This window comes from Symphalangus syndactylus, chromosome 16, assembly GCF_028878055.3.
Source record: "Symphalangus syndactylus isolate Jambi chromosome 16, NHGRI_mSymSyn1-v2.1_pri, whole genome shotgun sequence".
NCBI lineage: Eukaryota > Metazoa > Chordata > Mammalia > Primates > Hylobatidae > Symphalangus > Symphalangus syndactylus.
Window position 1 is genome coordinate 33,838,478 of NC_072438.2, and position 11,523 is coordinate 33,850,000.

General features: G+C 40.6%; 1 pseudogene; it reads left to right on the plus strand.

Annotated features, from left to right (window-relative positions):
• The first annotated feature begins 274 nt into the window (after positions 1-274).
• Positions 275-2,225, plus strand: LOC129464611 (zinc finger protein 248-like; annotated as a pseudogene).
• The last annotated feature ends 9,298 nt before the right edge of the window (positions 2,226-11,523 follow it).

Genomic DNA, 11,523 nt, shown 5'->3' on the forward strand with positions numbered 1-11,523 from the left:
CAACTTCCCGGCTCATCCTTCCCCAGCCTCCAGTCCCTCTTGGGAAACAATCCCTGGCCTCTGGTCGCACATGACAAGGGAGTGGTGGGATCCTGAAGCCACTGAAGTGTGTGTGCTGGTGAAAGATCTGGAACAAGTTTAAGAGAGAGAACCTAAATTGGAAGTAAATCAATAAGAAATAAATTTACATTCACTCATTGAAAAGGGTCATTTCTAAGCTCAACATATATCAGAGCAACACATGGAGGCCTCTCTCTCCTCTACTACACAGAAAATGAACAAATCCCCAGAACAAGTGTCATTCAAGGATGTATGCATAGACTTTACCCAGCAGGAGTGGTATCTGCTGGATCCTGCTCAGAAGATGGTGTCCAGAGATGTGATTCTGGAAACTTACAGCAATCTGGTCTCAGCCAGGTGTTGCATTACTAAGCCGGAAGTTATCTTCAAGAGAGAGCAAGGGGCTCCTGAATATTAGAGGGAGGATTTCCAAGCCAGTGCCACCCAGAAACGGACTGGAAAGTTGATGACCTGTCAGAGAGCAGCCAGGAAAACCAAGATAAGTATTTTTGGGAGCTTGTGTTCACCAAAAACAAAACAATAAGCATAAAAAGTGGTAATAGAGTAAGAAAAACTTCCAATCTGGGTACAAACCCTGTTTCTTCAAGAAAATTTCCTTATAAAATATGTGACTTGTGTGAAATGAGTTTGAAAAATACTTTGTGTTTAATTATTGATCAAAAGAACTGTTCCAGAAAGAAGCCTGATACATTTAATGTACGTGAGGAATTGCTCCTTGATATTAGGCTTGAGAAAATTCCTATCGGAGAGAAATTGTATAAATATGATCAAAAGAGGGATGTCATTAGTCATCACCAGGCTCCCACTCAGCCAATTTTTGACCAACTTTTCGAGTATAATAAAAATGGACAAAGCTTGCATGAGGAGGCAGACTTTTTTTTACAAATAGGAATTAATCTTGGATAGGAGAGACACTCTAAATATAATGCATGTGGAAGAACTTTCACTGTTGAAAGCTCAAACAACTCATTTGGAAATGGAGCCATATGGAGGCAGTATTTGTGAGAAGTCCTTCTGTATTGATTTTAGATTTGGACATCAGATCACAGAACTCTTATAAGGGAGAATCTTTTTTTTTTTTTTTCCAGAGAGTTTTGCTCTTGTCACCCAGGCTGGAGTGTAGTGGCGGGATCTTGCTCACTGCCACCTCTACCTCTCAGGTTCAAGATATTCTCTTGCCTCAGCCTCCTGAGTAGTTGAGACTACAGGTGCATGCCATCACACCCGGCTAATTGTTTTGTATTTTTAGTAGAGATGGGGTTTTGCCTTGTTGGCCAGGCTGGATTCAAACTCCTGGCCTCAAGTGATCCACCCACCTCAGCCTCCCAAAGTGCTGGGATTACAGGTGTGAGCCACCGTGCCCGGCCTATAAGGGAGAATCTTTATGAATACAATGAATATGGGAAATCTTTTGTGACAGTTCAACTTTCATGATCCGTCAGGGAGCTTACACTAGAAAGATTCCCCATGAATATAAATTGAGTGACAAAACTTGGGAAAACTCAACTCTCTTTAAACATCAGATAGTACACACCGGGGGAAGCCCTCTAACCACAATGAAAATGGGAATAATTTCAGCAAGAGGTTACATCTCACTCAGCTTTGGAGAGCTCACTCAGGAGAAAAAACCTACAAATGTGGTGAATGTGGGAAAACCTTGTGGGAGAAGTCAAAGTTCACTCAGCATCAGAGAACACACACAGGAGAGAAACTCTAGGAATGTACCGAACGGGGAAAAGTCTTTTGCCAGAAACCACACCTTACCAACCATCAGCAAACACACACAGGAGAAAAGCCCTATGACTGTAAGCAATGTGGAAAAATGTTCTGTGTGAAGTCAAACCTCACTGAACATCACAGAACTCACACAGGGCAGAAGCCCTATGAATGCAAAGCACGTGGGAAATCCTTCTGCCCCAGGTCAGCCCTCACTGTCCGTCAGGGAACACACACAGGAGAGAAATCCTGTATGTCATGAATGTGGACAATTCTTCTGTGTGAAGTCAAATCTCATTGTCCATCAAAGAACTCACATGGGAGACAAGCCCTATAAATATAGTGAATGTGGGAAAACCTGTGAAAAATCAGCTCTCACTGAACATCAGAGAATTCACACAAGGCCGAAAGGTCTTTCCATATCCTGAATGTTAGAAGCCTTCATACACCTGTCAAATTTGTGTTCAGCTTTTAAAAATTAGAGAAAGCAAAGAATGTCAGAAATTACTAGAAAATGACTTCTTGTTTGAATATGTGAAAGCACTCAAGAAAAATTAAACCTTTTCATTAGGAAATTTGTACTGAGGGGAATTCTGTCCAAGTAATGCAGCAAAAACCTTTATCTAAAATTTTTGTTGTTTAGTGTCGTATTCCAAATGTAATACCAAAATTTTATTGTAAATATAATGGACAATATTCATTTACTAATCTTCACAGTAGAATCTGAAGCATATAAAAATTGAATGACACAGCATTAAACAAACATGTATGTGGGCCTGGCATGTTGGCTCATGCCTGTAATCCCAGCACTTTGGGAGGCCGAGGCGGGTGGATCACCTGGGGTCAGGAGTTTGAGACCAGCCTGACCAACATGGCAAAACCCCGTTTCCACTAAAAGTACAAGAATTAGTCAGCGTGGTGGCATGTGCCTGTAATCCCAGCTACTCAGGAGGCTGAGGCAGGAGAAGCTTGAACCCGGGAGGCGGAGCTTGTAGTGAGCCGAGATCGTGCCACTGCCCTCCAGCCCAGAAAACAAGAGTGAGACTCGTCTCAAAAAAAAAAAGAAAAAAAATATATATGTATGTGTGTGTGTGAAAAGTCCTTGATGTTTGTAGACCTTATGAGTATGCTAATGTAGCAAATTTGATATGTTTCATTTCCATATTGCAACCCAATATGGTTGTCAGAAGAAAATATGTACCCTTAGTTTAGTAACTATTATGGTACATGTTAACATTTTCCACACGAAATACCACTGGTATCTTTATACGCTGATATAATTATATGAGTGTATGTACTTAGGTATGTGTATATATGTGGGTGTGTATGTAAATACATTTGTACACACATACTTAAACATAGTGATGTGTTAGCGTCACCTCATATTGACTTAAAAGTGCTGCTGATTGCTAAATTTTCAGGAATTTTGTGAGCCAGTTATTAAACACAGTCATTATTTAAAATATATAAACTTACTATTAAGTTATATTAAAAACAAAGGTAATAAATACCCAACACTCTCATCACTTCTAATTAGGTTGCTACACTTCACTGTGATCTTTGTTGTTTAGGTTACTTATATTATTGACTCTGTATGGGAAAATACTATCTACATCTACTGCTACTGCACGTCTCTTCCCGACTCCACATTCAGTACTATCTTGTTGGTAGCTTGGATGTAGTGGCAGTATTTACACCATCAAAATCGGGAAACTATAAATCAAGGTTTTTATTTTCTTCACAGAACCTGCTGTCAAATATTTACCAGCACATCATCATGTATATATGAAAACATATTTGATAGTACAAACCACATTTCCCTTTTTCTATTTCCTGACATAAACAAATAAATGCCTATCGTCATTATCGCTGAACTGCCTCTTCAATAAAGGAGCTAAAAAGTGTTTTTGTGAGGTTTTAAACTACCTCTGAGTCAGTCGTATTCTAAATACTATCACACTCTCTCTGCAGGTTGGCCAGTATACGTTTTGTTGTTGTTGTTGTTGTTGTTTTTGAGACGGAGTCTCGCTCTGCAGCCCAGGCTGGAGTGCAGTGGCGTGATCTCAACTCACTGCAAGCTCTGCCTCCCGGGTTCACGCCATTCTTCTGCCTCAGCCTCCCGAGAAGCTGGGACTACAGGCGCGTGTCACCACGTCCAGCTAATTTTTTGTATATTTTTAGTAGAGACGGGGTTTCACCATGTTAGCCAGGATGGTCTCGGTTTCCTGACCTCGTGATCCACCCGCCTCGGCCTCCCAAAGTGCTGGGATTCAGTATATGTTTTAAGTGAGATATTATTTCACAAGGAACTATATTACATACCTTGCCTCTGACTGTTTCCTGGCCTATGTGAATGGGTATGGCTGTTATTACTAACCTAGCACTTCAGTAAAGAAGAGTGAAACAGTATTTTTCTGAGGTTTTTCAGCTACCTCCGGGTCAGTCAGTAATGTAAATGCTGTTAATAAGGATAGTATTTACATAAATTATGCAAAGGTTAACATCAGTTGAAATACAGTAGTACTCACTGCACTCTACAAATGAAAAGTGGTGGTATGTTAAAGAAAAAAAAAAGAAACTGCACAATAGTCTTTAACTTCCTATTTAAAATAAACAGACACCACGAATTGAATTTGTCAAAATAAAACCATACGAAAGTTAGCATTTAGTTCAAGATTCCAAGTTTTCATCATGTTCTCATTCGATAAAATTGACCATTCATCATGTTCTCATTCAATAAAATTGACCATTCCAACATTTTCTGTTTGTGCTATCAGCACTGAAAATGCGCATCCACCGTGTTGACAGCAGCTAACGGACTGACTCATGTGGAGGCGTCGCAGGCTGCTTTGAGCTGACATGTTGTCAAACCAATGAATGGGATGGGATGATGTCAGAAGACCTTTCTATCATTGCTGCCTGCAGCTGGTCCTCATTATATGGAATGCCCGGTATGCTGTGAAAAACCAGAAAAAGAAAATCTTACCTATTCTTAACGTGTATGGAAGCCAAATCTCTCAAGGAGTATTGGCCTGAGGGCAGCATGTTCACACACTAGTTCTATCATGTTTTTTTCCCACCTGCTATTGCAGAAACCTTGACTTTCTCCATCTTCAAAGTCCCCCCAGCAGTTTCTGGAAGTCCCCTGGAGATATGTGGCATGGACTCATGGGACTGTCCTCTCAGCTCCCCGGGACAAGCCATGTTTTTCCTCTGCAGCCCTGGATTCCTAGGAAGAACTACAGCAAAAGCTTCTTAAGCCCATGAAGGTGCACCAAACAGATTGCAAAGGTCTGACCTGCACAACAGACCTCCTGCCATTGTGGGTGCCACTGCCATCTGTAGCTGCTGCCACCCATGCCACAAGCCCAAAGTGGCACCAAAGCCACACCACCTTCTCTGTCACTAGGGAGAACCTTCTGCCCCTCCTGGGGTGGCAAGCTGCAATGCAGTTCCCAATGCTCATGTGCCTTGGGCCCCTGGAGTCTCTATAGATTCCAGAGAACCTGCTCTTCATTGAGACACACGGGAACCCTCGTGTAAGCCCAGGTCTAGATTAAAGCCTATGGTAAACATGGCTTTGACTCTAACAGAAAACTGACTTTTCACAGATTCAAAGCCACAACCATTCAGAGGAAAAGTCATATAGGTTGACCCACAAAGTTGGCCACTCAATTTATAACACTTAGTAAATGTTAACGGAGGCAGGAGAGTTGATTTTTTAAGTGAAGGGCTATCAACGTTGCTGGACAGAACACAGCGGTCTTTCAAAATGGAAAGAACTCTTAAAGAAACCCTGTCCTTGGTACCCCTGCCCCATGTGGCTACCCCCTCTCCCCACCCTCTGGGCATCTCCCATGACCACAAAACAGGGTACACAAATTCCTGCAGCCCAAGCATCCTGCCCTGGTTTTTCTGGCCCCAGATATCTCGCTTTACCTCCTCCTGGGACCCCAAGTTCTAACAATCTCCTTCAATTTTATCTGAACTATCACTATACCTAAAAAAACCAAGACCCTCCACATGTCATATTATACAACAGGTTATATGACGTATTACATGTTGGCCAACTTGAGAAAAGGCAATTTAATTCTGTATTGCACACACATGCTGACCACCTACTAAGTGACAAGAAGAAAACAAACAGAGATGAGTCAGACTGACTTCATGGACTTTACTGTCTATTCTGAAAGGGCAGTGTAGCATATAGCATTAAGGGGACGAACTAGGGAGAAGCTGGGTTCCTCCACTTAATTGACTTTATAACCCTTTGACAAATGAATTAACTTCCTTGTACGTTTACTCATCCAGAAAATGGAGTTAAGAAGAGATTCTAATGCTTGGTATTTCTTTGAAGAAGTAACAAGTCAATACACGTAAAACACTCAGAAAGTGCCTAACACTATTAGCACTTAAAATAATTATTAGTGGAGTCAGATGTGGACGTAACTGCTTATGATACAATAAAATAAAATATTTGGCAGTGATTTAAAAGTACAAACAACTATACACAAATATATATATATATATTTGTGTCTGGATATATACATATTTGTGTGTATATATATATTTGTGACATTTTAGATATATTATCTATATATATCTCCATATATATCTGTGAAATATATATCACAAATATGTATATTTGTGTATAGTTGTTTGTATTTTTACTTCTACAAACTTGCTTGAGCCAAAGCTATGTTCACAACTAAGATTCAAATATATATTCACCTATATATATTTACTGACTGCCCACAAGATTTCAGATACTGAGCTGGACCTGGAAGACAGAGGGATGCAAAAGGCTCATAGAGATTCAGTCCTGCTCTGGAAACCCTGGCTGTAGTCAGAGGCTTGGTCTGGAGAATTAGAGACACGGGTCTGCCAGATGTTTATTTGTGTGAAGAAGTAAAGAATCTCTTTGGATAAAAAAAAAGTTCATCCTACAGCATTAATCACTCACCAGGTGAGGCATGGGTTATCAGTCCATCCGTGGTTTGGTTATTCTCCAGCCAACTGTGGCCAAGTGGGTGGGATCACGTGGTACAAAACAGGCACTGCCTCCTCCCCAGGGCTGTAGGCAGGGAAGGTAGGTAGACTGGGCCCATTGTTTAATACCAGCAGGCAGGTATGAAAGACCACTCGGGCTTGCAGGGCAATGTGGCAGAGGTCCTGGGGAACAGAGTGGTCATTCACGCCAGTCTAAATACAAGAGAATAGATGGAGTAATTGATTGGTCATTTTTGTAACACTGTGTCTTCTGACCTCTTTATGTCCTTTAATTTCTACTGTTGCTTAGGTTCGTTCACGTGTTATACCTCGAGGGAAGGTCAAAATAAGCTCACAATTTTTCTAATCTCCCAAAATATCCTTCCAAACTTCCAACTCCCAATAAAAAGGTATTCTTTTGACTTCCCCATTTCTGTCCACATAACTATTTGTACTCTCCATCACACACTCTTGAAAACTTGAGGCTGTCTTTGACACCACTCTTTTTCTTGCCCCTTCTATTAGGTCAATTGCTAGTCCTTTTGGGATGTGGTCCAGAGTAGTCAAAGGGGCTTAGCTTTTGGAGTCCTCAATAGCTGGGTACAAAGTCCAGCTCTATCACTCACAAAACATGTGATCTTTAACAGAGTATTGCATTGATCCAAGTCTCAGTTTCACGATCAGTAAAATAAGACTAATCATACCTACCTTATAATATCACCGTGGATTAAATAAATAAAATATTACAAGGAAAGCCCCTAGCACAAGGCTGCATATAGTGAACTCTCAGGAACCCATAAGCTTTTATTTCCTACTTCTGACAGGTATTTCACATCCATTGTCTCATTTCTCCGACACACCCTAGAGTGAAAATAACAACATTTGTCTTCCATTGTTTTCCTCCCCAATCCATTATATGCCCAGCTGTCAGAAGGCTCTTCCTAGGAACAGTTCCAATCCCTTCATTGAGTAGATTGGACATCTTTAATGACTCCTCCAATGCCAACCCAATAAAGAAAGTATGGACCCTTTAGCTTGGCATTTCATTTTTCACATTAGCTCCCCCTCCTCCCTTTCTGTGAAAGTCTCTGACCTTCTCAAACGGGATGTGTCACCAATTCCCCCCAAAACTATCCATGTCTGTGCTTTTCTTTACATGGTTCTCTCCACCTAGAAGGCACTAGCCCCCTCCTTCCTCTCTATCCACATTCTACCCATCCTTCCATGTTCAATTTTATTTTGGTTCACCCGTGATGTTTTTCCAAATCACCAGCTGAAATCAACTTTCTTTCTGAATTTCCACAGGACTTTTTAGCACCTCTCATAGGGTATAGGTCACCTTCTATATTACAGTGGCATTATCAGTGTAGCAGCCTCAATTCTTTCATGATACAAAGCAGAACATAAATATATTCAAGTCCTAGATGTAGCCTGAGGCCTTAAAATGGCTGAGAGTTACAAGAACCCTTTCCTTCATAGCTTATAGATAAAATACCATGTTTGGGGTCATAAGATCCCACCATCGTGGCTACAAATGATTGAATAAGTCTTTGTGCCTAAGGCAAAGACATCCACTTTATAGGTAGGTTCTCCTTCTAGAAAAGTCTGAATTTGAGCCATATCAAAAGAGAGTAGTTGGAAGAACTAGAATTTGAAAGACGCTAAGAAGCCACATGAGACACCAGTAAATGGACACCTTGAGGCAGAAGCTGGAAGTGAGCAAGGCCAAGAGGTCGAGTGGAAAGTAGAGAGAGTGGGAAGTCAGCAGTAGTAGTAGACATAGACTCCGTCTCTCAAAAGCAACAACAAAAGCAAAGACACCAGAAAACCAATAACAAAACTTGTTGCTGAGACCTGGAATCATGTAATGCCCTGAACAAACTTCCAGATCTCTGCTGGGCAGGCTTTTCAACTGATGTTGACCTTCTGTGCTTTTTAAATAGCTAAGTACCACTACAGTAAACACCCATCACCCTGGACAAACAAATCTTTGTTCTGAACAGTCTAGAAGAGCCTTCTATAGAACACCCATACCTGAAATCACTCTCTCAGTACCTCTATTTTTTTCTTGAGAGACAAATTTAGTCCTCTCTGTCTTGGCCCATAGCCTGTTGGTGAAATGCATACATTCTCATGGCCTTTCATACTGTCCAAACAGCAAATATCCTGGTAAATTTCTGAGACCTGTTTGCCTTCATCCTAACCTTGGCACCGTATTGCTCAATACCATATTGTTTCAAAGTTCTGGCTCATCTCATATTTCCTAATGGCCACATGTCAGCTTCATAACCCAAAAGGTTACTCAAGACCATTATCTCAACTTTTTTTTTTTGTTTGCACACTGGAAAATAAGCAATATCCCAACTTTATAGATGAGACCATTGAGGTGTGGACAGAATGAAGCCTGGCAAGAGTACTGTAGTTTAGAAGCAAAAGTGTAAATTAGAATTTCTGAGATGCCCCAGCTATTCTTATCTAGCCCTATGTGATTAAACCAAGATGAATGGACATACATTTTTCAAAATGGAAGGAAGGAAGGAAGAAGGAAGGAAGGAAGGAAGGAAGGAAGGAAGGAAGGAAGGAAGGAGAGAGAGACAGATGAAGAGGGGAAGGGAGAGGGAGAGGCAGAGGGACAGGCAGAGGGAGAGGAAGAGAAGAGGGAGAGGGAGAGGGAGGGGCAGAGGGAGAAGCAGAGGGAGAGGGAGAGGGAGGGGGAAAAACTATCTACCATTCTCAAAAGTGGGTAGTAACTGAAGCAGCAATTTAGCAAAATGATTGACTTCCTCCAAGGAGTCCTTTCAAAATTTTCAGAAAATGATAGATTCTAAGCACTCACCTGATGCATCAAGCTCCATGGGCAGAAGCAAATATTTAATCTCATAATGGAAAGAATCTGAAGCCAGTGGGCTGCCCTGCATTTTCACCTCTAAATCTTACCTTGTCAACAAAAATTATCTCTATTCAAGTGCTCCTGTGTGGGTTTCTCAATAACTTGAGAACCAAATAGGCAGAGACAAGTTTGTGCTCAAATAATTAAAAGCCTAGAATGGAAGCATCTGGCAGAAAAGATTTAATCCTCAAAAAACATCATGAGATCAGTCTTATCCCCATTTTAGAGAAGAGTAAACTGAGTCTCAAAGACACTAAATAAGTTGTTCATGACCCCTTATGAAGGAGAAGATCAGAGCCTCAAGTCTCCATTCTCTAACTCCTATTTCCACCCTTTGTCCGCTGCTGCCTAATACTGCCTCTTTATAGCCTGCTTTTTGGAGGAAACTAGTTGTTACCTACACAACAGTTTTCAACCAGACATAATTACTCTGTAAACCATAGTCTTAACCAAAATGGAAAAAAAACAATTATCCTGAGTTCACATAGGTATTGTATGTGTTGAGCTTGACACAGTAATTTAACAACAATCAAGTAGCATCCAATCAGAAAATGGAACTGCACATTGATCTTCCAATAAATGTTACATCACACACCCAGAAGCAATTAAGATTACACACAAGAACCTCAAGTTGCTTGGAATGAGTATCCCTTTTTTTTTTTTTTTTTTTTTTTTTTTGCATTTATCTCCTGTGTCCTCTTTTTTTTTTTAGGTAGTAAAGCCACTTTTTCATGGGAGAAACACATTCCATTGTTGACCTTGAACTCCTTCACCTGGCCATTCAAATGATTACATTCTCCTATGCACATGATCGGTTCAGGCATAAACTTTGACCCAAGCAAGGCTAATCAGAATCATCTCTGAAATTTTATATATGGACACGTTTATAAATTATTAGCCAAAGTATGCAAGCTCTGGCCTTCCAGCAGCCATATTTTCAGGGCGCATAAACCCCAATGAGGATAAAACAGGTTATTAGAGATAAGCAAAGTGAAGTGATCAAGAGAAAAACAGAGTCCTGATTTGCACCCTAGATCAAGCCATATCTGATGTGAGTCCTGTCTTTGGACTGTCCAATAATAACAGCAAATATTATTCCCATTAAGTTGAATTTGGGTTACAAGGAACCAAAAGCATCCTACCACAAACAATACCAAATTCCAGTATTTCTGTACAAACTGGTGAGTGGTTCAAATGTTTCTGGCAGGCCAGAGAGTGACAATTAGAATGTGGGTATTGTAGGTTCAAATAGGGCAGACTCTGGAGTAAACTCACCCATTCGAGGCAGAGATATTTGGAGGAGGATAGAGTGATGAAAGTAATGAGAACTGGTTAGGAGACACGCTTCAACATTTTAAATTAACATTTCTTGGGATTTTTTGGAGATGATTAATGTAAAACACATTTATTGGAATAAAGTTGGAAAATATAGAGAAACATAAGGAAGGAGTAACATATCCTGAAGTAAACACCACTAATATTTTGATATACATATGAATGAGTAGGATCTAGTAGGAACTAGCAAACTTTGGCTGCGAAGATCCAGAGAGGGAACATTTTAGACTCTGTGAACCATATGGTCTCTAAGGCAACGTACCATTGCAGGGAGAACACAGCCATAAATAATACAAAAAGTAATGGGTGTGGTTGTGTTCCAATAAAACTTTATTTACAAAAGCAGATGGTGGGCCAGATTTGGCCATAGCCGGCCGACCTTCCTCATTAGAATTAGCTGCTCTAACAGAAACTCAAAATGGCAGCAACATAAACAAACAAGAAGCACACTCCCCTCTCAGGAACAGATTGGGCATAAATACAGTTATGCATTGCTTAGTAATGGGGTTATG